At 38.7% G+C, this 27,161-nt stretch overlaps 1 pseudogene; it reads left to right on the top strand.

The window, feature by feature from the left end:
• Positions 1–1,468: 1,468 nt before the first annotated feature.
• Positions 1,469–25,565, top strand: LOC100587663 (annotated as a pseudogene).
• The last annotated feature ends 1,596 nt before the right edge of the window (positions 25,566–27,161 follow it).

Raw genomic sequence — 27,161 nt, forward strand, 5'->3', positions numbered from 1 at the left:
TAAAGGGCCACGCTAAACTCCTCACTTGAGGCCCTTTCTCTGGAAGAACGGGGACAGAAAGCATTGCTTCCTACTTCATTACCGTCCTCTGACTCCAGCATGGACCCTGTGGGTTCTCTGATGTACTGTACTCCTGCCCTAACCACCACAGGGTCACATCCACCAAGTGGTACCACACCCCTCTTTGGAAAACACTCTTCCTTCACACTCCGTAGACAACACCACTACGGGTGAGAAGATGATCACTTAGGATCTGCAGAGACTGGGATAAAACCTTCAAAACACAGCCATGCAGCCTTAAGTAATAATACTTGTCTAGAGGTACTATGGCTTCTGCATTAAAAGATAAGGAAAGAGGAGGGTACAAATGGAAAGATGCACACAGCCATGAAGGCCACAGCTTGAGAAGTTCTGGAATGTGAGAGAAGAAAGCTGAGCCAAGGATTTTACACTACAGAGGCAGCACACTTCTGTGCCTGAGGACACTCTCTCATTACACTCCTTGTTCAGCATAGCAGGCAAGTTTTAAAAACTCTGTTCTTACTCTCCATCCCAAGCACTTGACAAAAGAGAGCTCATTTTCAATTCTCTGTAGGCTGGTCAATTTCGGCTAATTCCAGGGATCTTCAAACAGTGGCACTTACTCCAATTGCTTCTATTAGGGCTTCTCCATATTTTACAAACCTGATCATACCCAATCTTCTCTCAAACAGGGTTGTTTCATCATAACAAAAAAGAAGAGGGTAATGCACTTGGTTAATCTTTTTGATATTCACTTGTGTTTTCATGTAGTTTTGTTCTATCTAGATGATCACACTGGAATCAGTGTTGTCTTTATAACATTATCAATAACATTCTCTGTCACTCTCAAAATGTGTCTGTTTGTGGCAATACATTATTTGATCACCATAGCCACATGTTGTAAAATGAATTGCCAATTTATTTGGATACATTATATAATTTATATTGGTTTTCTTAAGCCACACCTTCAACTCCCAAAAAATATTTATTGAGTACTTGCTACATTCAAAACATTACTGTAGAAGCTGTGAGGAATGCTAAGGTGGAAACATGGTTTCTATTGCCCAGAAACTCATTATCATGATGAAAATATAGATAACAAAAAATACTGCTATAAGAGATACAAGTTATAAAAGAAGTTTCAATATTGTTCTGTGGGACAATGAAGACGAAAACTGATCCTTGGAATTGGGGAGTTTTGAAGAAGAATAAGACTTAAGCAGGCATTTCAGACAGAGATAGTAAAGAATAATAATAACACTAACAGCAAACATAATAGCAGTTATAATTTATTAATACCTACTATGTTGTAGGGACTGTGCAAGATACCTTAGAGACATTTTTAATCATATGCAATTTAATCAAATCAATCTTTATTTCTAATAAGTCTAGGATAGATAATTGATATTAGAATCCAAGAAAAGCATATAAATAGGAAGGCTGGATGATGTCTCGCTATGGAGACCTTGAAAATCCAGGTAAGTAGTTGATATTTCAACCTATAGGCAGTAGAAGCCATCTCTGGTTTTCACTTGAGATGGGAATGTGATCAGATGGTAGCAGTGGAAAGATGGTGAGAGGAGAAAGAGGTAGGGGGCTTGTTAGGAAGCCATGGTAATGGTGCAGATATAGTGAATGATTGAAGTAGGTGCAGGACAATGGAAGCTGGGGGACAAATTTGAGATCATTAGCAGGGTAATATTAATGTGATTTTTCAATTTGATAAGATATAAGATTTTCTTGTCTTATAAACTCTCAATTTCTAATTTTTAGGATAAACTAATATTGTCTACAGAGGGATGGGATATTGTATGTGAAATTAACCTGCATTTTTCTCCTTTCCTCCTCTGTTACTGCTTAGCCCGTTGTGTGTTAAATTACCTTTAACTCACTAGAAAGTTTCAGGAACTTTCTAGAAAAAGAACAGTTACAATATGTTAATTTATCTCTTGTTTTTTAAAAAATTATTTTTAAGCTTTGTGTAGTGCCATGTAAATGAAATTGAAGAACAAGCTGTCAAAAATGGATTTGCTCACTAGGAAATTTTAAAAATAAAATAAATATTAAGAAAAGAGAATCTGCCTCAAGAGTCAATCTGTGTATGCCGCAGTGATATTACTGATCATCATCAGTGGAAAATTCATTTTGAAATATTTTTCTAGTTATGGTATTGGCTTGTGATAACTCCTTGAAATTCTTTTCACTTGTTCCTTGATTAGGATACAATGTTGTCAAACTCAGAGATCAGACTCCTAACTTCAGTCTCATGAGCAATATCTACAAATCAACAAAAACTGTAGGCTCAGGTAAAGTAAGCTCAAGAATAATAAAATGTGAGCAATATTAATTGTCTTATAATTAGGATGTCATTTATTGTATTAATGCTGAAAGAGAAACTTTATTCTAAGAGTTTGTCTCTAGTTTAAGCTAACTGTGGAACTTCCCAAAAGGTATATTCTGTTTTAAAATTATCAAGTACACATTTGAAGGTGATATCCAAGTTCATGCCAGTAGTACAGTCACTCATATTCTATGCTTTCGGAAAAGAAGTTACAACTTTGTACAAAGTGTTCTTGAAGAATGTCTCCAATTTCCTATATTAGCTGCAAACAAGATTCTAAGTGCTAATAATTTATGATGAGCTCCTGTGAATTATGAGTTTGTCTCAGATTGAAAATAGATTCCTAAATCATTTCATTTAAAAGTAGATATTTCCTACCACACTGTATCAAAATGTATTATCTGTCACTTTGAGGATCATTTAACATTTTCTATAAAGTTCACACTAATTGGACCATTTCTGTAACATTGTTCACCTAGAAATGCCCAAATGAGGACCTTTTCTATACTTTCTCTTTCAGTCATGGCTAATGCTTCTCTCGTAATCCTATTGTCTCTATTCTTCACCAAAAGTAATAAAATACTAAGTCTGTAGTGAAAAGAAAATGACTTGGCTGTCTAGAATATATTTGACTAATATATCTGAGGAACAAAAATTTCAGAAGAGCCTTTACTCTCATAAAATTGTTTTTCCTGTTTGTCTTTACAATTAACATCAATGGCAAAAAGGAGATAATTCATTTAAATTGTATAATATTTTATGCTTTACAAACAAAAAAACCTCTAAGGGAAATATTACTGTTATACCTATTTAAACATGAGAAAACTGAGGCTCGGGAAGAGAATGATCATAGATGCAGCAGGTGGTGGGGCCAGAATTTGCACGTTGGTCTGATTCCATATCTAGCTTGACATGATATCCCAAGTATAATGTTTGTGTCCATACCAAGAAATAACAGGAAATTTATATATAAGCTACAGGTATTTTCTATCAAATGAACATTATACAAAAAGAGGAAGAATTCTTTTTTTTTTACTGTTTAAATTACTATAGCTTTATTTTTTTTATTATTAATGGGTACAGCACACCAACATGGCACATGTATACATATATAACAAACCTGCACATTGTGCACATGTACCCTAAAACTTAAAGTATAATAATAATAATAAAAGAGGAAGAATGCTTACTTTGCTACTGACTGCTGACTGTTCCCATAATGTATAGGCAGCCCTGATACTTAGCATAAATATTGAGGTCTTCACCTTGGCAGGGCCAGAGCTCTTACACATGATCAGAGGAATAGTTGGAAACAGGGTGGCAGAACTCAGGGCCAGGTGGGGGTAGCTCATTTGTAAAGGTTTCAGAGCAGAGGTTCATGTTACAGCATTTAGTGAAATGGTATACACAGAGCCCATCTTCTCCCCAGAGTTCCCATGCTATCTAGGAATTTGAGTAATGTCATGTTCAAGTACTGACTATCATGCCTACCTCAGAACCTCTGCTCCCCTCCAGCTTCCAGAGTCCAGTCTCAGATAAGCAAACCATATTCAAATTCTCTTTTCTTTGGATGGGATGTCCACACTTTCCTGGCAATTTGAATTCCACTGAGTCACCTATTCTGGAAGGCATGATGTAAATGCCCCATTTTCTTATGTCAGTCAGCTAATGGAAGTACACAGAAAAGAGGGGTACAGTTCAGCTAGCTCAACCCACCAGCCATATCTCATTTCTAGCTTTGGCTTAACCAGACACCCTTGACATTTAGAGGCAGCAATAACAAATAATACTAAATGAAGGATCTGATACAGAGGAGAGTGTATATACTGTTTTTAAAATTTGTATAGGATTCATAAATTTGCTTTGGAATTTGTGCCCAGATTTAAGTAATTAAGTTTATGTAGAGCAGGTTTGGATATATTTGACTCAAAAAATATGTGTGAAAGTCAAATATTTGCCTTTCACAAATTTATAGGGAAAATATGGCAAAGAAACATATATCCTACCTTCAAAAAAGAAACCCACAAAAAACAATTCTGTCTACTTTCCTAAGAGCAATTCAAGACCATGGAAAAGATTTTATATTTCTTATTGTCTTCAGCCAAGCTCATCTAATTCTTAAGATATAATTGGTGTTCAATACACATTTCTTGTATAAATGAATTCTTTTTTTCTTATTACAGGCATCTTCATGTTTTCAAAGTTACCGATTTGCTGACATAGGGAAAGCTGAAGTACTACAGACATTTTAATGTATTTCCTTATCTCCAATTAATTTAACATAACTTAGACTCTCAGATATTAAGGCCTTTTGAGATTGGAGTCTATCATTGACAATGATGCTACTTTCTGACAGTGTATATTTGTAGCCTAATTCTATTGCAAATTGGGGCGGGGGGGTTTAGAAACATTGAACTATTTAGTAGAAATTGATGTTTCCTATTTCTTAGTGGAGGGTCATGGCTGGGAAGAAGCTGCCCAGCTGGTGGTTACTCTACCTACCCTTTGCATGTAGGTTGGACCATACAAAAAGATATTGCCAATGGAAAGGCAGAAGAAGTGTTGTGACTCACTTCCATGCAAGGCTGTCAAGAAGAAAATGTGCCTTCTGCACTGGAGACTGGAGAGGACGGCAGACCTGAATAATGGAACAACCTGGAGTCCTGGAATCATCTTGTAGAAGAAGGCTGCCCTCCAGCCAGGAACATATACAATACAAGAGCATAGGATAACCTTGTATTGTGATAAGTTACTGAAATTTTGGAATTTATTTGTTCAACAGCTAAAGTTACCTAACTATGTATACATTTGTAAACATGTAACCAATAATTGGGGAGAAAAGACCATGCAACAATTTCAGAAACCCTTGCATGCAGTGCTACAGAAATACCAGATACAGCAGGGAGAATATATAAACAGGCTGGGAGAACAGGGATAGGAGGAATTGCAAGGTATCTAAAGGAATCTCTCAAAGCTGTGAAAGAACAGAATAAAAATAATTTCATTTAAAAGTATGTGTGGATTGCTAAGTAAGAACTTTCTCTCTCCATACAGCTGTACTGTTGGTAAAACATGGTGGTGAGGGCTGGGCGCGGTGGCTCACGCCTGTAATCCCAGCACTTTGGGAGACCGAGGCGGGCGGATCAGGAGGTCAGGAGATCGAGACCATCCTGGCTAACACGGTGAAACCCCGTCTCCACTAAAAATACAAAAAAATTGGCAGGGCGTGGTGGCGGGCGCCTGTAGTCCCAGCTACTCAGGAAGCTGAGGCAGGAGAATGGCGCAAACCCAGGAGGCGGAGCTTGCAGTGAGCCGAGATCTTGCCACTGCACTCCAGCCTGGGTGACAGAGTGAGAGTCTCTCAAAACAACAACAACAACAAAAACAAAAAACAAAAAACAAAACAAAAAAAACATGGTGGTGAGCATAGCATGGCCATGGCCACTAGGTTATGTTTTTTCATCAAAGGTGTTTAATGTGAGTCTTCAAGGATATTATTTTTTCCCACCAAAAAAAAATACATTTTAATGTTAAGGAAATATCAAAAATAAGACTCTGAATAATGTTTTTATCTGATCCTACTTAAACTCAGCTATTCTATAAAGTGAAGTTTATTACTCAGCCATATGTTACCTGATAATGTGTGTATATGAACTATATGGTGTTTAGCTTTATTAGTTATTCTTTTGTCCATCAGAAGAAATTCATTTCTAGATTCTTTCCAAAGGACATTGTTGCTATCATCATTATTATTTTCTTTTGGTTAGGAAAACTTAAGGCCTCTCTTGTGAAACTGTGACACACGGTAATACAAAGAGGCTTCTGTGATGCCACTTCAAAGACCCAATCATTTCCATGGAGCAAACACCCTCATTTCCATTTGACAGCAGCACTTGCTTATAGTCTTGAAGAAATTCTTCTTCCTAACAACCTTTCTTACAACAGAACCATCCTTTCTCTCTGACTGACCTAGTACAGTCAGAACCAGTTTGGTGAAAACATATTTTTAAAATTACGACCACAAATTTTAGTAATAAACTGACACTTCTCAGATTTTTGCGCAAGTTTAAAAATGTGTATCTTTGGTTATTTTACTTTCCCTCCAGTTACGATAGTTTCCTGGAGTCTAATAAATGTGGACTTGTGTGCTGAATGTCAGCTCAGTTGTAGAAAGTTGCTGGAAATTCATTTCTTAAAACATTATACATTATTTTTCACTTCTTCTAGAATATTAAATGGGCCTAAATCCTTTTTATTCATCTACTGTTAGCTAGAGGCTGGTAGAGGGTTATATTTCTAAGTTTAAAACAACATACTCAGCACAGCAAGTGGAACCAGTGTTGTTGAATATGACAAATGGTACACATATTTAACTTGGGTGTGATCATTTTCATTTTTGTTTTGCCATCAACAGCATTTTGTTTTCTTCAATTATTATCACATTCACTTTTAATTTCAATCCTGTGGTTATTCAGTTGGAAATTCCGAGATACATTTGCTATATCACCTGTGGTTTTTAGAACAGTGCTTAATATACAATAGATTCCCAATAAATATATTTAACCGTCTTAATTATTAAAATGAAGAAGAATAAAGAAATGAGGGAAATATATTATTTGGTTGCTGTCGACTTAGCTGAAGATTCTGGATTTTTGTAACAAGTTCAAATCAGGATATACCCTGCGGTGATATGATATACTCTGTTGGGAGTTGTGCTTATTCCTTTCAGGCCTGCAGGCAGAAACACCCACACAAAGAGAGCTCAGCACCCAGCTGTCCATGGGATTTCCCTCTGGGCATTGTAGATGCCCTCTTTCTTCTCCCTCTGCGTTTCTCCTACAACGGTGACTCATTTAGAACTGTGTTAAGGGGCATGCCAACCAGACAACTGCCAAGGCTATCAGTTGTTAAGGAATGCTAAGGCATCAAAAGAGTAAATCAGGAACAGGTGCCAGTTAACTCAGGTTTCCACCTGCACTTGATGAACAAAATGCAAACGGTATTGCTCTGCTAAGAGGAAATACAAACAACCCTGCTTTATGGTGCCTATCTATTCTCTGATTGAATTATCTATTCTGTTGAATATTCTGAGGAGCCTGAAATCAGCAATCACAGCTGAAATTTCTGAAATGAAAGAATGCATGGCACTAAGGCTATTTAAAGTGAATACGTAGTTTATTATCCGACTGTTAACCCTTTAGTGGAGTTCACAGAAAGTTTTCTGGTTCAGAAAATCGACAAAAACCAAAACCAACAACAACAACGATGACAAAAACAGAAGACAGATCCAGAACTACAGGAAATATTTTTCTTATTTTTCATCTTCAGAAGATTGAATCTTAAGTTGGTAAAAGTGCATTTAGTATGTTACCTCTTCTAGTGTATGATTGTTATTAACAGGAAATCAGTTTCTCCCTTTATCTCTACTGTTGAATAGATAGTTAAATATTTTTGGTTTGAAGGGGAAAAATGTATCAGTATGTCTCAGTCTAGTCCTGCACTATTTCTGTCAACTGGATCTCCATTTTTATGGGAATCACTGCTGTGCAAACCTGACTCACTTTTGTTCTCTGATTCCAGTCCAAATTCATCTTGCACTTTGAGAATATTCACTTTGGGGACTGATCTTTATTGCTGTGTGTGCTCTCTGCTTTAAGCAACATGAAAAATAAAAGTACCATCCAGGCTGTCATATAAATAATTGATGTCTAGTGGTGGTAACAGGTAGGCTCAGAGGAGAAAATGGTGCCCAGGGGACACAGAAGTCAAGCCCATGGTATCAGTGACCTGCAGAGAGGGCGACATCCAACACGAGGTAGTGAGGCATCCTCTCAGTTTTCTAGGCAGAGAAGTCCTAAATAGCATATGTGGACATTATTACTGGGTGTGTGGCTACAAATTAGAGAGACTTGATAACAGCACCTTAAATGAAAAATAGTGTATTTTCGTTACATGCCAAGAAATATGGAGCCAGCTAGCTTCTACACTAGTTAACTACTCAACAACATCACAGACCCAGATTTTCCACATTTGTGTTCTGAAATTTTTAGCATTTTGGCTTTCATCCTCATGTCCATAGCTCATATAGCAATATGGCAGCTGCTGTTTATATTCCAAATTCATGTCTAAGCTAGGAAGAAGGAAGAAATGGGAGGGCTCATAACAGAGTGTATCTCTTTCCATCAGGATCAGAAGCCTTCCCAGAACCACTTCAGAGTCAATTGATACTTGGCTCACATGACCACATTTGGCTACTGAAGAGCTAAGACAGCTGGAAACAAGTCTGCCATAACTGGCATTGACCAATCAATTGCTCATCCCTGTGAATGTGAGAACACTGCCATTCTGAACAAGGTCAGAATTTTGTTAACAAGGGAAAAAGAAAAGATTGGAGTCAGTAGATAACGAAAAGCACCTGCTATTGCCACATGTCACTGGGGTAGGAGGTAAGTAGCAAGCAAGAGAGGAGGTAAGCAGTGTCCATCATCTTGCAGCTGAGAAGACAGTCTCTGAGAACAAACATTAAGCATTAATTGGAAGTATTCTAAAGAAAAAATGGACAAGAAGAAAGACTTTTAGAAGGTGGGTGATCCTCTAATCCTAGAATAATATTGGTCACCAAGACTTTGAATATATTAGTTCTTGACTAATATATAACTCAGGCTATAATAGAGAAGATAGAAACAAACACGATTTTACATGAATGTAAGAGAGGAGGCTCTACTTTTATCCATGGCAGGAATAACTGACATTTTTTCCTTTCCATCACATTATTGTCCCCTCTTGAGAATTTTCAGTTTCACTTTGTTTTGAACTTTGAATCCAAAGACTGCTGAGAATTTTAGGATATTGAATAGGATACACATTTGAAGGAGTGGGATATTTGGGAATCAACAGAAAGAAAGAGGAAAGATCCATTTATTCTGTTTGTAAATTTGGGATAGGAAATACCAAATTTAGAGGATACAGAGCATAGCCAAGTTTTCTTTTTCTCCTAATATCAGAGTCACTATCTATAAATACATTTTTTATAACTTGGAACTGTTGAAAAGAATGGATATTTGAGAGTTTGGATATTTGTGGGTGAGTTCTTCCATAGTTATATGAGGATATTTATTAATAAAATTAAAAGTTGTTGTGGAATATGAATATTTAATTAGGAATAATTGTACTGATCATCAAGGTTTTTGTTTTACTTTTATCTTCTACTGCCTTACTTTTATCTTCTTCTGCCTTACTTTTATCTTCTTCTGCAGCAGTTTCTTGCTGCTTTGAGGTGTATTAGTAAAGACCCTATGTATTGAAAATGACAGAATAACAATTTATATCTTAAGTACAAGAAAAAAAAAAGGAATTGTAGTGCCCAGTATAAATAGAACATCAATGGTTTGAACCAGGGTTTATTTTTATCTCTCCAGCTCTCACTTCTCTTTTTCCTGTGTTTTGGCTTACTTTTATCTTCCTTTAGATAGTCACTTCCATGCAGCCATAGAACATGGCTGTCAGCAGTTCTAGCTTACGGTAGCTATTGATTTGAGAAGAACAGAGTCATACTTTCTCCCAATGTCCCTGAATCAAACACATTAACAGGGAAGGTTCTGATTGGCCTTGTTTGGATTATGAATCCATCACTGAACCAATAAGCAAGGAGACATGCTATTCTTGTTGAATGAATCTAGGTACTGAACTCATATCTGTGGATGAGGGGTGAAGTGGCAGGGTTGAGCCCATCTGATCCATACCAAAAACAAAAACAAAAATTCCCAAAGGGAAAGATACCTGTTAGACAATCATCATCATCATCATCATCATCATCATCATCATCAAAATAATAACAGCAACAAACACATGTCTGCTCATAGGGCAAATTAGTATTTCATGGACTCTAACACTTAAAAATAGGAGGCATTGTTTATCTTTTGCCAGACTTGAGAATTTAATTGTAATCATAATCATACCTAGGAAAACTTAGATAACATAAAACGCCCTCACTAATTTGGATCATGTTAGTATAATTATAATATCTTCTACTAGCACTGCATGGCACACTGGGCCAGGTATTATATATTTTTCCCCATATAATTCTTAGAGTAATTACATTTTTCACATGAAGAAGTTAGGGTTATAGAGGTTAAGTTGCTTAAAGCCACACAGCTAACTAATGGTAGAATTCTACTTTAAAGGCCATTTCATTATATAAAAATTCATTATTATTTACTGGTCGGAATCTGTTTATGTTGTCTGAGATAACCAAAAGATTCTGAAATTGGACTATTGTTTTTCAAGGATATAAACTAACAACTAGAAAAATGTTATTTAGCAGAAGCCTTTGGTTTCTCTCTTTATTCTATAAATTTTATTTTACATTTTTATTTTATAAATTTAATATATAAGAATATTTTTTCCCTAAACTAATAGGAGAAATATTCATCTTCTGAATAATTTAAATGTTCTCACCTACAGTACAAAATTAAAAGGTATCGTCTTTGAAGATATATTTGCTAAACTTAAAATCAGTCCTTAACTAAATTTTCACAAATTTGAAATTTGTTGAAAGCAAATTAATGTTCTTTTTCTCTATTAAAAGGGCTTAAAAAGTTCAGTTTCTTTCCCTATTAGCATGTGTACAGAGAAGTGTTAGTAGAATGGTCGGGGGAGATATTTGAAAAGATCCGAAATAAACTTATAAATTAGTTATAAAGAGCTCAGCATTAATCTGTAAGATATTTTGTTTCTTTCAGAGCACATTTTTTAGGTCATCATTCATCGATCAGTAAATATATTTTGAGTGCTAGCTCAAATATGTTGGGCATTGGTATAGGAGCTGCTAACCCAAGTAAAAATATGGGATTCCTGATTTCAAGGAACCCAGGGTCTAGTATGGGGGACAGGTGAATAGGCACATAACTAAACAGAGTGTGAGGAGTGCCAGGAAGCGTATACACAATGAACTCTGGAAATCCATAGAAATGTCTTCAGAGACAACTTAGGGGATCAGGGTTGGGTTAGAAAAGTAATGAGGAAAGCTTCTGGGAGGCTCCGTGCCTGAAGTGGATTCTGAAAGATAAATATAGGGAACGGGTGATGAGAGGAGAGGGATATGAAAAGTTCAAAGCAGAAGAGGCAGTGTGTACTAGGTCATCATCACCTGTAAGAGTGACAGAAAGAAGAAGGGGTAGGGTGGAAGAGGTATTTAGATGTCTAAAAATAGTTTGGTATAATTAAGGGTAGAATGTGGTAAGAAGGTAAGTGGGGAGTGATGGAAAAAGAAGCATTTGTGCCCCATCCCACCACTACTAACAGATAGCATTTTTGAGCCTCACTTGCCTGTAAGTAGAGAGATTCTGCCATCCAAAGAAGCAGTGACAGAACAACATGTGATCCAAGAGGCAGGGACCCAAAGGCAGACAAAGGCCATAGAAGGAAGATACTAGCTGATGCCAGGAGGTGCCAAAGGTTGTAAGTGGGAACAGGAAATGACTGAAAACTGGGGGAAGAAAGTTATGTTAATGGCCACACACAGGAAACAGTGGCCAAGCATTCTAACCAAGAGTACCAGGTAGTTGCTTGACCAGTCTTTCCTTTGGAGGCCCACAGACTCTTTTTTTCACCAGATAAAAGACACAGAAGACATACTATCATTTGGCTGCCAATGTGGAGAATGACTGCCAACTAAGGCCAGACAGGATTATAGGACCACACTTCCTGAAAGAGGAACAGTATTCTGTATAAGGCCAGGGGCAGGGAAAAGCAGAGCTATTTTAGACTCACTGGCCTTCTCCTTTCTGACAAGAAATAGTGTTAGTGCCCCTAGAAGACTATTAATAACAATCTCTAATGAGGAAGAAAAAAACACAGAATCACACATTTTCCTGCTGTACTTAGGGAAGCACAATGCTAATACCCTCTTCACAGAAACAGAACTCTCAGAAATGCAAAGTACTTTCTTGTTTATGGGAGACTGAGGAAGAGAATCATATTTCTTTAACATTATGGTCATGTTTAAAATGACTGTATTAAATGTTAAGAGAATTTTATTGATATAGGAATGTCTAACATGTAAAGAAAGAAATTATGTGGGGGAAAGTATCTGACAATGAGTATTTCCAGATATGTTCCAAGACATTGTTCTCCTCATGTGACTTGCTCCACAAACATATTTAAGCCCAGCCATAGGAAATTACAACCATTCCCTCCCTGTTGGATTGGCCCAAATCTCTTTCTAGTTCTTCTTGATATTCAATTCAGGCCCACCTTTCTCTGAAAACACAAGTGGATGTGCTCACCTGACACCCCTTCTTACAAGTGGTTTTGGTACTTGGAGCCTGTCTCACATACCCCACTGCTGGCAATAGAATGAGAGATGACTTTGCTATGGGAGTTATTCTTCATAGGCATAACCCCTTGCTCTTTCTCTCCTTCCTTATGAGACAAATTAGATGATCAAGTATGGACTGAAGATGTCTGATTTCTCCATGATGCAGGTTGAGAGGTGGCACTGATAGACTAAATGGCTACAGAGAGTCGCTGGTTCTCAAAAAGATGGAGTTCAAACAAAACATTCTTTAAAGAAACAAATCAATCTGAGTTTGTGCAGACCCAAGGGTCCTAGCATCTGCAAAAGCACCTTGTCCATGTTAATCTCCAATTGGTTACAAACAACAAAAAAGTAAGTAAACTTTCTGAGGAAAAAAAATAAGCTATTCAATACTCCCTTTCAAAGTACACAGATAGGATGTGAAGACAATTCTTGCAAAGTACAAAAAAAAAAAAAAACTAACCATGAAGGAAAAAAATTCATTGGACTACATTAAAATTAAGTTTCTGTAGATCAAATGACACCACGAAGGGAGTTAAGAAACAAACCACACACTAGAAAAATATATTTGCAAAATATGCAAAGGACTAGTATCCAGAATACATAAAACACCTTCAATAAATCAATCAGTAAACAGCATCTTTCTATAAAGAATATCCAAAGAATCAATAAACATATAAAAAGATGTTCACAAAATATTCACAAAATATGCAAAGGACTAGTATCCAGAATACATAAAACTCCTTCAATAAATCAGTCAGTAAAAGATTAATGCAATAAAAATGTGAGTTCGAGACTAAAACAGCCTCTTTCTAAAAAGAATATCCAAAGAATCAATAAACATATAAAAAGATGTTCAACTTAGTCATATGAGGAATATAAATTAGAACCAAACAAGATATACACCTTACAGAATGTCTAAAACGAAAGTGAATAATGTATTGGTGTGGATCTAGAGGAGATATATACACTGTTGATAAGAATCAAAATTGTACAAACACTCTGGAATGCTATTTGGTAGTACCTATTAAAGTTAAATATAAGCATGCTGAATGATCTAGCATTTCCACTTCTGGAAATGCATCCCACAGAAATGCACACATATGCATGCCAAAAACCATGTGTTAAGAATATCTGTAGCCATATTATTTATGATAGCCCCAAACATCCCCAAAGTCTATGAAAAATAAAGTGAACTTATAAATTGTGGTATATTTACAACAACATGAATACATTGAACTAATATTGCCAGGTACAAAATAATAATACTAAAATAACCCAAAATGAAAGAAGGTAATCTACGGTGGTGGAAATTAGATAATGATTACCTGTGGGAAGAAGAAAGATCAAACTGACTGGGAGGTGGGGGACAGATATGAATGAGGCTTCTGGGGTGCTGGTAATATTTTATTTTGAGACTTGGGTGGTGATTACAGGGGGGTACTTATTCTGTGATAACTTGTCTAGATATATACTTCTTTGTATTTTTTTGTATATATGCTGTACATCAGTAAAAAAGTTTATTTTTAATAAGTGCATGGAAGTAATTTGACCTCGGTTGTTACTTAAATAATTCCACACAATTCTGCCATTCAAGGCTCACTTGCCAGTATGGTTGTGTTTGCAGTGCTGACAGAACTACAGAAAAAGAGAAAGTCCCTAGAGTTTGACCTGACACCACTTGGGACTGTTTGGCCTTCAGAGGGAAGGTAATGGTTAGCTATCAAGTTAACATCTATACTTTAAACCTTAACATATAAGTTATGCAGTATGGCTTAATGACTTTCCTAAATCAAATGGCATGCAATGGCTTGAAAAAGATACGGATGTTGAATCTGTGTAAAATGCAAATTGCTTGACAGTGTTAAAATACATACAATTTTGCTGTGACATGAAAAATGTCACCATTTCCCAGAACTAAATAGATGAAGGATATGTGTGTTATCAGAGAAATAATTGGGCCCTGGTGGGATTGAGCTATGGACAAGGCAATCAGCCTGCTTCTTAAAATAATTTTCACATCTCCAAGGTAACATCACATAATCAGTGTTGTTTTTTCCATAGCATGTTTAGCATAGCAAAAGTATAAACAGATTGTTCTGGTTTAAGATGAGACATTTAAAAATCTTAAATTGCCATCTACTTCTTTAGCTACAAAATCAGAAATTATTAGAATAAAAAGACTGACTTCAGTGGCGACACATCACCGTTTGGGTCAAGTCATACTGCTCAGCACGAAACACAAGGTTCTGCACCATCTGGTTCTTGCAAACTTCTCCATCTTCCCACCTTCCTCTCTTCCCACTTGATCCTCTCCTAACCCATTTTATAGCCTAGCAGTTGCTAACTACTTTTAGTTCCTGCATATTTGCTCCTCCAAACTTCTAGGCTTTGTGCATGCTCTTAACTTTCTGGACTGAAAAGCCCTTCCCTAATTATCTCCCTGGAAAATTCCCATTCATCCTTCAAAAACCACTTCAGTCTCAAAGATTAATCACACTTTATTATAACTGCAAACTATTTCTATGTTTTCATTATTGATCTCATGACACTATATTTTCCCCTCTCTCCTTTGATATGTAGAATTCCTCAAAAATAGGGATAATATTTTATGAATTTCTATATACCTTGTTCCAATGTCTGGAGTAGAGAGAATGCTCAAGAAACAGGAAATGGAAAAATTTGCTCTATCACAAGCAATTTGCCAAATAAGAAATTCAAATGGCCACCAAGAACATTTAAAATTCTCCAATCTCATTATTATTTAAACAACTGAAAGCTGAAATAATAATATACATTATTTTGTTCCTTAAAGTTCCTTTAAAAGTTTAAATATTTTTAAAATTATAATTCACAGGCTAATGCACTCAGTGGATATTTGTTATCAAGTGCTTCTTTAACGTGTATTAACGTTGACCTATTATGTATGATTAGGTGTCTATTTTCAGGAAACAGCCCAATAATATGGGTCTATATTCAAGCATCAAGGTATATTTACAGTGTTATTTATAATAAAGCAAATGAAACTTAAGCAATGGGCCCAATGGTAAGAGGATATTTACATAATGATGATACTTCTTTATAATGGAATATTGTGCTTTGCAGAGTGTTTAATGACATGGGAAAATGCTTATAATATACAATTACCCTAAAAGGTAGGATACCAAATACATATTATATACAGCATTAATTCAATTCCATAAAGAAAACTGCCTATTAAAAGGAAAATATACCAAAAGTATAGCAGTGGTGGCTCTAGGGAATAAATATTTTTTCTGTTTCCTAGAGAAAGAGAGAAATTCTGCAACAGTCTAGTTATCAGGAGAAAAACTGATCTCCCTGTACCCTCAATTGTGCTTTCTTGTATGTAAGTCAAAAACACAAAACAAAACTCTTTTTATTCAAGTAAACTCTAGATAGGACATGGCTGATTATAAATAATTCTGAAATTTAAAAATAATTTGACTAGTTTTATATTACTCTCCAGTGACTGGATAACTAAAATTTGTTGCTAAAAGGTGAAGCATTTCCAAGAGAAAGGAAGAAAGGGAATCCTCAAATGTTTCTTACGAATTGGAACTGGGCAGTGGGCCAAACCCTCTCACATATTTCCTTAGTTAACCACCATGGCAATTCTACAGAGAAGACATTATTATCTACAAGTTGATGGCTTGTCCAAAGTCACTCTAGTGTGTGACAAAGTTGGATTTTGGTCCTGAAACTATCTGCCAAAGAAATTCACATTTTTTTCTATTTGTGATTACCTGTTTAAGCAAAATAACAGTTCTGCACAGTATGCTTTAATGAAGAGATAAAAATTATTTGTATTGATTTATGCAATTTGCTTAAAGTTTTTAATTAAATAAATTAAGTTGGCTCGTAGAATCATAATTTACACAAACAGCAAGAAACCAACACCTTGAAAGCAAAGACAGTGTTACAGGTGTTATGAGTTTTCATCCTGATCCCGGCACCAGGTCAGAAGCAACTGTAGGAGCTCAGTAAGAGCTTGCTGAATTGAATTAATTAGATTCTTCAGCAGGAACTTAAATCTTTCCAAGACCAAGTTATCCCAAATTTCAAATTAGGTCAAACTAAATAAATGAGGTTTCACTGTGTTTCCTCACGTACACTTTTGTATGCACTTTTCCTAACCTCGAGAGTAGGTTTTACTGTCAAAAGACATGTCTCCCTTAAGATTTCAGTGCAGCTATTAAACCCCTCTTTTTCTATTTTTCTACTTAAAACCCCTCTATTTCTATTTTTCTGTATTTTTCATAGATCTTTTTCTAGATCTATGAAAAATACACTTATTTTAGCAGCAAAAATTAAGGGCTATTGCCTTGTCTCTTCTAGAAACACTTCATTGATTTTGTGGCCATTACCACAAACATTATCTTGTCAGGGGCCCCCCAGAACTGACCAAGATTTCAAAGAAACAATTCTAGATAAATGTGAGCTTTGAGTAATTGCCTCTTTGAGTCAGTTTTGGGTTCTGTGCTGCTTTTGATGAAGATTATTAAAATTAAAGCATTGCTGAAGATAAGATTTGGTGGCCAAGTTCTCTTCAGAATCATTAGTTACTTCATTTCTCTAGGAAAACAAAGCTTTAAGGAATATTTCTAGATGAGAAAGGGGAAATGGCATGTTTTGAGCTTCCACTCTGAACCGGGCACTGTGCATACATTATTGCATCTGGAATTACAAAAACCCCTATGACGTAGACACCCCTTTTCTCACATTGCAGATAAAGAAATAGATTCTAAATGTTAAAACAATCACTCAAGGATTCACAGCTGATAAAAGGTTGAACAGGGTTTCTGAGAGGTTTCTTTGTAGGAACTATAATTCCCAGGTTCCTTTGTGGGTTCCAAGGGGTAGGAGGGTTGGGACCTAGAGACTGGAGGCAAAAAGACAAGATAAGCTATTCCTCCCACTTTTTGCTTTACCTGGGCTAAGCTTTCCAGAAGCAGCTCCAGCTCCTTCCTGGCTCCAGGTCTAATTGGTCTAGCTATAGTTCTAGCTCCCATTAGATGGTCTCAGCTTCAGGGCTCTGATAATCCACCTCCTTCTTGCCACATATGCTTAGAAGTTATCATAGCTCCTTGTTCTTGCTAATCTCTGAATTGCCCATACCTGCCTTCTTTTCCATCAATTCCCTCAGCCCTGTCATCAATGGTGTAAACAATTTTCTGCATTACAATTATTTAGAACTAAAAATAGATAAGAAAAAAGAAAACACCTTGACTGGTTTCTCTGTTCTGACTGATCCTGACTGATACAGATTCAAATACAAGTCTGTTTGATTCTCATGCCTAGCCCTTTCTATTGGTTCATGATAGCACACTGCCAAAAAAACGGTGATAGGTTTTTTAAAGCATGAATGTGTACTCACACTTTAACATATGACAAGAATTTCTGTCTCTGACTCCATTTCATGTGTCCCCTAACTACATGGTGTCTTGTCACTTGATGCATTTATTTTCTTCTTTTTTTTTTGAACTGGAAACTATTATTAATACAGCTATGTTCAAAACATGTTTGTGTATAAGTTAGTTTCTGTGGCGTAGGCTAAATTTTGGCAGAGAAGCATAGCAGTCCAAAATGTATGCCACAAAATCATGGATTTTAATGTTTTATTAAGATTCATTTCCCTTTGGCCACCAGTCCTATAACCTGTCATGCTGTCAGCTGCTGAACCTAAAGCTTTTGCTACATATTGTGAAAAGGAAGAAGACTCGACACTCATAATTGCCTGACCACCACACAGTCTAAAACTATTTTCTCCAAGCTATAGAAAACTTTCAGGTATGCAAAGCTGCTCCAGTTTCCTGAAACAGATGGGATATTATAACCAACTTGTTAAATAAGCTGGACTCATGGAGGTGCCAGTAAAAACCAACCTTATTTTTCCCCCTTTTCCTTCAAAATCACTCACCAGTCTGACCGGTCCCCACTCTTAGGACAATATGTCCTGCAAGTCCCATAGCTTTTTTAGTCACTCTTCTATGATAGAAAGATGCTTCCTTTACTTTTGTACTAAAAAGCCCAATCCACTCCACTCTAATTATCACAAAATGCTTCCATTAATTAACTTAACAAATATTTACGGAACACCTATTTACCTGTCAGTATTCTAGGTTCTGGTGTTGCAGTAGTAAATAAATCAGACATAAAAACTTACTTTCATGGAGTTCAAATTCTGGTGGGGAAATGGCAAATCTGACAAGTAAGCAAAATAGATAGAATATTAGTGATGTGATAAGTGCTCAGGGGACTGAATTTTAGATAGCTTGAGGAGGAAAGACCTCATTGAGAAGGGGACCTTTCAAAGTTTCCAATACTTCATTCTCAGTGGATGACCTTGCTTTCTGTTTTCCTGAGAAAATTGAAGCAGCCAGAAGATAACTTCCACAAGCTTCTACCACTACGTCTATCTATCAAGATCTGTGCCAGATACTCTGCCTTCTCTCCTGTGAATTTCGAAGAACTCTCCATGCTCTTAGATAAATCCAACCCCTCCACTTGTGTGCCAGATCCAATCGCCTCTTGGTTACTCAAAAAGATTACTTCAGTCACTATTCTCTTTCTTTCCTGTGTCATCAATTTTCTCTTGCTCAGTGGCATGTAAACATCTCTTATCTTAAAAATCCTCCTAGAGTTCACTTCTATCTCCAGCATCTACCCTATTTTTCTTTTCTTTTTCTTTTTTTTTTTTGAGACAGAGTCTCACTCTGTCACCCAGCCTGGAGTGCAGTGGCATGATCTCGGCTCACTGCAACCTCCACCTCCCAGGTTCAAGTGATTCTCCTGCCTCAGCCTCCCAAGTAGCTGGGACTACAGGTGCATGCCACCACTTCCGGCTAATTTTTGTAATTTTAGTAGAGAAGAGGTTTCACCATATTGGTCAGGCTGGTCTCGAACTCCTAAACGTAGATGATCCACCCGCCCCGGCCTCCCAGAGTGCTGGGATTACAGGCGTGAGCCACTGTGCCCAGCCTTCTCTGTTTCTTTTAGAGCAAAATTCCTCTCCTTGCCTATATTCTCTACCCTCAACTACTCTCCTCTGCTTCTCTTTACAGCCCAATCAAACCTGGGTTTTGTGCCCACCGCTTTACAGAAATGGAAAGGTCACCAACAACCTTCACGTTGTTAAGTATAGTGGTTAGTTTTCCATCCTCACCTTACTTCCCCTTCACCACTGTGTCATAGAGGCCATCAGTCAGCCTCCTTTGTGCTCTCCTCACTTGGCTTCCAGGACAACATTCTAGTCCGGGTTTTTCTCCATCTCTCTGCAAGCTCCTTCTCAGTCTCCTCTGTTGTTTTTGCCTCATCTTCCCATCCTCTAAACATTGGAAGGCCCCCGGTCTCAGTCTTTGAACCTCTCCTTTTTTTCCTTTCTATTTTTTCCTTGTGATCTCATCCAACCTCATGGGTTTTGATACCACTAGTATTCTAAAGACTATTCTAAAGACTTCCAAATATATACTGCCAGCCTTAAATTACATTCATGAATCACCACCTACTCAGTATTTCCACCCAGATATCTCTAACATAACATGTCAATTATCAGAGGTCCCTCACCTCTCACAAAATGTTCCTGTTGAAGTTTTCTTCCTTCCAACTACAGGCCTTTTCCAAGATTGAGCTGGACAAGGAGGAGTGGGAAGATGGCAGAAAAAAATCTTCCTCAACCATCATGTACAATATTTGGTACAACATTTTATGATGCATTTTCAAAAAGAAAATCATCAGAGGGTAGAAGATGAGAACAAGAGAAACCAGTCAAGGAGTTATTTCAATAACTTATGTGAGGAACTAAGGAATATGGATAGGAGAGAAAAAAGTGAACAGGATGGTGAAGGTTTCAGGCAGTAAATTCTCTGGGACTTGGTGATTAACTGGAATGTAAAGAATGAAGGAGCGGGAAATGTCACGATGATTTCATGTCTGACTTAGAAGTCTGGGTAGATATTGGTGACATTGAGATAAGGGGCATATGGAAAGTATACAGTTTTGGAGAAAGGGGAATAAGAGGTTCAATTTCAGTCATACTAAAAGCTCATGCCTACCAGATATTAAGTAGAAACTGGATAAAGTGTTTATATAATTTAAGTACACATGATTTTTTAAATGTGAAATGGAGTATATGAGAATATGCTCATATACTCCAGAGTACTCTTATATACACATAGCGTATGTGAGAAAATTAGTGTGTACACTAATATGGCCAAAGGCCTGAATTTTGCATTGAACCAAACTAAAGGACCAAGAAATACAGAGTGCATTTGTTTTCCACTCCTGATGGAAGACACACCTTTGACACAAAACAACACATGCCATTCTTAAAACGTTGTCTTTATAGGACTGGGGGAAAAGGAAGTGGGCTGGTTTGTATAATATTCTGTTGTGAAAATGATGTATGGTGGTCTACCCACAGTTACAACTATTGAACACCCATACAAAGTTTCATGCCCCTCTATAATTCAAACCTTTGCATAAACCTGACACCTTCTCTTTGTAAATTCCATCCACTGCAACCTCATCTTCTCCAACTGACTCCCGATGATGACAGTATGTATTCAGGGCAACATGTCTTCAAGACAACAGAAGTTTTGGGGGGATTAGGGCCAGTGAAACCACAGGGAGGCTAATCTGGAGACAGTTTTGCATCATGAATCATTACCAAAATTGTGAGCTAAATTCTGCTTGCAAAACCTTTATTACTGTGATATTACAATAATCCAAAAGAACACAGCTGGATTTTCAGATGACAGGTGGAGCATACAATTTCTGGTGGAAGACAACTCAATTTTGCAGTTATAAATTGTGTAAATTTGATGTGGACATCACCGAAAGGTGTTATGTGTGGAACCCCACAAGGTTATTATTACAGTGACTCTTTCTGGCAGTAGACTCAGTTTTGATTAGAATTTAGGAACATATGGAAACCCTCTATAGGGGGTCATCCCCAAACAGAACCCTTCTGAAATTTAATTAGCTTAAATTTACTGAAAGCTTGGGTTTTAATTTTATGGTAAACAACAGCAGCATCAAAACTCTCTATAATTTGGCTGCAGCCTCCATTTCCAATCTTAGCTTTGTACTTTCCTTCCTCAAATTCACACTTCAACCAAAGTGTTCTATTTACTGCCCTCTGACCCTGGAGGGCATTTTTCTCACCCTGCTCTGTCTTTTCTCCTCTCCTGTGCCTTTTGAAATCCAGCTCAATGTCCAGATTATTCCATAAAACCCTTCTTGACCCCTATAACTTAAAGTGATTTTTACCTCTTCTGAATTTCTATAGCAAATAGCACAAATATGGGAAAGCTTTTTAAACTTGAAGTTTTTTAAGTTTTTTAAACATTAAGCAAATATTTGAAATATTATGACAATATCTCATAATTGGATTGGAAAGTTTTTTTGGTTGATCAACTTTTATTCACCCTACATTTTTGGGTCTATCAAGACTACCCTCAGCTTTCATGATTTGCTAGAAGAACTCACAGAACCCAGAAAAGTGCTATAGTCATGGTTGTGGCTTACTGAAGTGAAAAGATACATACACAAATCAGCAAAAGCAAAAGACACATAGGGCAGAGTCCAGGAGAAACCAGGTATGAGAGTCTATTTATTCTCTACCAGTGTAGTAGTATAGACAGTACTTAATTCTCCCAGCAACAATGTATGACAACCTATGCAATATATTGCCAAACAGAGATGCTCACTAGAGCCTTAGTATCTGTATTAGGGTTCTCTAGAGGGACAGAACTAATGGGAGATTATACATATATGAGTTTATTAAGTATTAACTCACACAATCACAAGGTCTCACAATAGGCCTTCTACAGGCTGAGGAGCAAGGAGAGCCAGTCCGAGTTCCAAAACTGAAGAACTTGGAGTCCGATGTTTGAGGGCAGGAAGCATCCAGCATGGGAGAAAGATGTAGGGTGGGAGGCTAGGCCAGTCTTTCTTTTCACATTTTTCTACCTGCTTATATATATATATTTTTTTTCTTTGAGACAGAGTCTCGCTCTCTTGCCCAAGCTGGACTGTGGAGTGCAGTGGCGTGATGCCGGCTCACTGCAACCTCTGCCTCCCGGGTTCAAGCAATTCTCCGGCCTCAGCCTCCTGAGTAGCTGGGACTACAGGAGCGTACCACCATGCCCAGCTAATTTTTGTATTTTTAGTAGACATGGGCTTTCACTATGTTGGCCAGGATGGTCTTGATCTCCTGACCTCGTGGGTGCCTGCCTCCACCTCCCAAAGTGCTGGGATTACAGGCGTGAGCCACCGCGCCCAGCCTCTGCCTGCTTATATTCTAGCCTCACTGGCAGCTGATTAGATTGTGCCCACCCAGATTAAAGGTGGGTCTGCCTTTCCCAGCCCACTGACTCAAATGTTAATCTCCTTAGGCAACACCCTCATAGACACACCCAGGATCAATATTTTGTATCCTTCAGTGCAATCAGGTTGACACTCAGTATTCACCATCACAGTATCAAAGGGATTTTTTTGGTGTGGTCAGTCACAGAGGTATGGGGTCCCTACATGCACCCACATGACTGAATAGCTAGGGTCAATCATGCAGGTGCTGCACTCCATACCTACCTGACTCACCCTAGGTATTCAGTCTCCAACTTTCTCCCCACTTCCAGAGGTCAAACTGATACAGTGGGCCCCAGGGTCCCAGGAGAAAAAAAAAAAAAGCCTGTTCCATCCCAACCATTGTAAACAGGTTGAGGCTGGGCGGGGTGGGAATGGGGCGCCAGAGGCCGGCCTGGGGCACAGCACAGGAGGCAGCTCCAGTGGCTGCAGCAGCAGCAGCCTGAGCACCAGGAGGTGGCAGACGTGGCGGCGGGGCAGTCGGTTGCACGGCAGCAGTCACAGGTGTAATGGATAGGTAACAGAGAAGACATCGTCCCTTCCTAGTCAGGGCATTAGCAAGACCAAGTGCTTCCTGCCCCCACCAGCAGCCCCAGTGAACACCGCAGGATGAAGCATGGCAGCGGGCTTACCCAGACCCCCAGCTCTGAAGAGATCAGTCCTACTAAGTTTCCTGGATTGTACCGCACTGGCCAGCCCTCACCTCCCCATGGCATCCTCCATGAGCCTCCTGATATTGTGCCTGATGATGAGAAAGACCATGGGAAGAAAATAGGAAAATTTAAGAAAAAGGAAAAGAGGACTGAAAGCTATGCAGCCTTTCAGGAAGATAGCTCTGGAGATGAGGCAGAAAGTCCTTCCAGAATGAAGAGGCCCAAGGGAATCCATGTTTTCAAGAAGCCCAGCTTTTCTAAAAAGAAGGATTTTAAAATAAAAGAGAAACCCAAAGAAGAAAAGAATAAAGAAGAGAAGCATAAAGAAGAAAAACATAAAGAGAAGAAGTCAAAAGACTTGACAGCAGCTGATGTTGTTAAACAGTGGAAGGAAAAGAAGAAAAAGAAAAAGCCAATTCAGGAGCCAGAGGTGCCTCAGATTGATATTCCAAATCTCAAACCCATTTTTGGAATTCCTTTGGCTGATGCAGTAGAGAGGACCATGATGTATGATGGCATTCAGCTGCCAGCCGTTTTCCACGAATGTATAGATCACTTAGAGAAGTATGGCATGAAATGCGAAGGCATCTACAGAGTATCAGGAATTAAATCAAAGGTGGATGAGCTAAAAGCAGCCTATGATCGGGGGGAGTCTACCAACTTGGAAGAATATGAGCCTGACACTGTAGCCAGTTTGCTGAAGCAGTATTTGTGAGACCTTCCAGAGAATTCGGTTACCAAAGAGCTTATGCCGAGATTTGAAGAAGCTTGTGGGAGGCCCATGAAGACTGAGAAAGTGCAGGAATTCCAGCATTTACTCAAATAACTGCCAGAATGTAACTATTTTCTGACTTCTTGGCTCATTGTGCACATGGACCATGTCATTGCAAATGAACTGGAAACAAAAATGAATACACAGAATATTTCTATAGTGCTCAGTCCAACTGTGCAGATCAGCAATCAAGTCCTGTATGTGTTTTTCAAACATGTGCAAGAACTCTTTGGAAATGTGGTATTAAAGCAAGTGATGAAACCTCTGCGATGGTCTAACATGCTGCCAGAGACCCAGGCGCGCATCAAGGAGGAGATCAGGAGACAGGGTTTTCTTTTGAATTGTTTACATCGATATCTGCAGGGTGGGATAAAGGATTTATCTAAAGAAGAAAGATTATGGAAAGTCCAAAGAATTTTGATGGCCCTCAAAAGAAAACTGAGAGAAGCTTAAAGACAGGAGTGTGAAACCAAGATTGCACAAGAGATAGCCAGTCTTTTAAAAGAGGATGTTTCCAAAGAAGAGATGAATGAAAATGAAGAAGTTATAAATATTCTCCTTGCTTGGGAGAATGAGATCCTGACTGAACAGGAGGAGCTCCTGACCATGGAGCAGTTTCTACGCCGGCAGATTTCCTCAGAAAAAGAAGAGATGGGATGCCTCAGAGCCGAGCTTGCTGAAATTCAGAGTCGCCAGCAGCACAGCCGAAGTGAGACTGAGGAGTACTCCTCCGAGAGCGACAGCGAGGATGAGGAGGAGCTGCAGATTATTCTGGAAGATTTACAGAGACAGAACGAAGAGCTGGAAATAAAGAACAATCATTTGAATCAAGCAATTCAAGAGAAGCGCGAGGTCATCATTGAGCTGTGCATGCAGCTCCGGCTGCTCCAGATGCAGGGAGCCAAGGCTGAGCAGCAGGTGCAGGAGGACCAGGAGCCTGGGTGGCGCAGGGGTGCCCTCCAGCCGCCCAGAGACTGTGTCCTTGGGCCAAAAGAGGCTAAAGGGCAGCCAAAGGCAGGCAAAGAGCCGGTGAAGCCATCGCCCAGCAGGGACAGGAAGGAGACGTCCATCTGAGCAGCCCGCGCGGCCGTCTGGAGTCCGCGAGACTGAAAGGACCTGTGCATCTTACTGTAACCCGGGGCCCAGGCCGGCTTTCTTGCTGTACATTCTGTAAAGGTGTCTTCTCTTCTCAGACTCTTCCTCTGTCACACGTCTGACTCCTTTGCATCAGGCTCAGGTTCCGTAAGAGAACGAAGCAGTGGATGCATTGTGGGCTTTAGGGACAGATGAGTTTTCCAGATAGTGTCAGCTTATTTGAAGATTAATTTTCTTTGTTAACTTAAAATAACTATTTTAACCCTTGAGTGGCTTCTTTTTAAACCACAAATCATCTTGCTTTGCTTTTTTATCACAGCAGAATCAGGATCTCTTTCTCATTCAAGGGGGGGAACCACACCAGGTCAGTGCTGCACCTGCTGTGGCCGCTGTGAGCCGCGCCCTCTGGGATCTCTGGTACCTTCACGCTTGCTTGTGCTTTCCACACCTTCTTGGTGCAGATCCCTGTGGGGCAGCTGCCTCATGTTCTCTGGCCAGAGCGGCGCCTGGTGTGTGTTCCCTGGCCCGCCCCTCCTAACTCTCTCCTTCTGCAGTTCTAAACCACAGTTGATAAGCCCGAGTCACCAGGACGGCCTAGTCTGGCCACAGACAGAGGCTGTCTGTGGAGCCTGCCCACCCACCCCAGGCAGCACAGGCGGGTGGGGAGGAGGCCACCCATTCCCGCCGGTTCCTCACTGCGGGGACCAGCAAAGGCCTTCTCACTGGGTTGGCAAAGGTAGTCACCTTGGCCTGGTGCATTCACAGAGGATGTTGCTCAAACTAGAAATCTTTGAAACAACTGGCCTTCCTTAAAAACAGAATGACTCCGATTGCTTGCTTGGGCTAGAATGTACACACCTCCTTGCCTGAATAAGCCATATATATGCTTTTAAACAAAAGTTTGAAATTACCCATATTGTCTCAGTGAATCTGCTGGTGGATTCCCAATTGACAAGACTGAGCGATAAAAAAAATTTTCTTTCCTTTGAGTGATAGCTGTGATTCACCCCACCCCACTTTCTTGTTTCTGGTCCATCTGATGAGATGGATGCTCTGAGGCTTCTGAGAGGCCAGACCCTGGATGCAACGTGCTGCAGTCACACTCTGTTGAGTGAATAGCACCGCAAGACAGGCCAGGCTCATGGCTTGGAAGACAAACCCCACACGCACTTAAGAGGACAAAAACAAACCCCACAGGAAGGCTCTCTCCTCCTCCTCTCAGGTAGTATTTATTTTCAGCACCTGTTTGATGCAGTTTTTAAACCTCTACCTATTGCACTGCTGTGACTCATTGGCCATTGTTTGATTTTTTTATGAAAAAAAGCTTTGTTATAGAAATCAGCAAACTTTTTTTTTTAATCTGGAGAGAAGATATTCTGGTGAGTGAAAGTATGGTCAGGTGTCAGATATAAATGTGCAAATGCCTTCTTGCTGTCCTGTCGGTCTCAGTACATTCACTTTATAGCTGCTGGCAATATTGAAGGTTCCTTTTTTGTTTGTATAAACTCTAATTTCTATCAAGGTGTCATGGATTTTTAAAATTAATATTTCATTACAAGTGTCTCAGCATTGGTT

Source organism: Nomascus leucogenys, chromosome 11 (genome assembly GCF_006542625.1).
Source record: "Nomascus leucogenys isolate Asia chromosome 11, Asia_NLE_v1, whole genome shotgun sequence".
NCBI lineage: Eukaryota > Metazoa > Chordata > Mammalia > Primates > Hylobatidae > Nomascus > Nomascus leucogenys.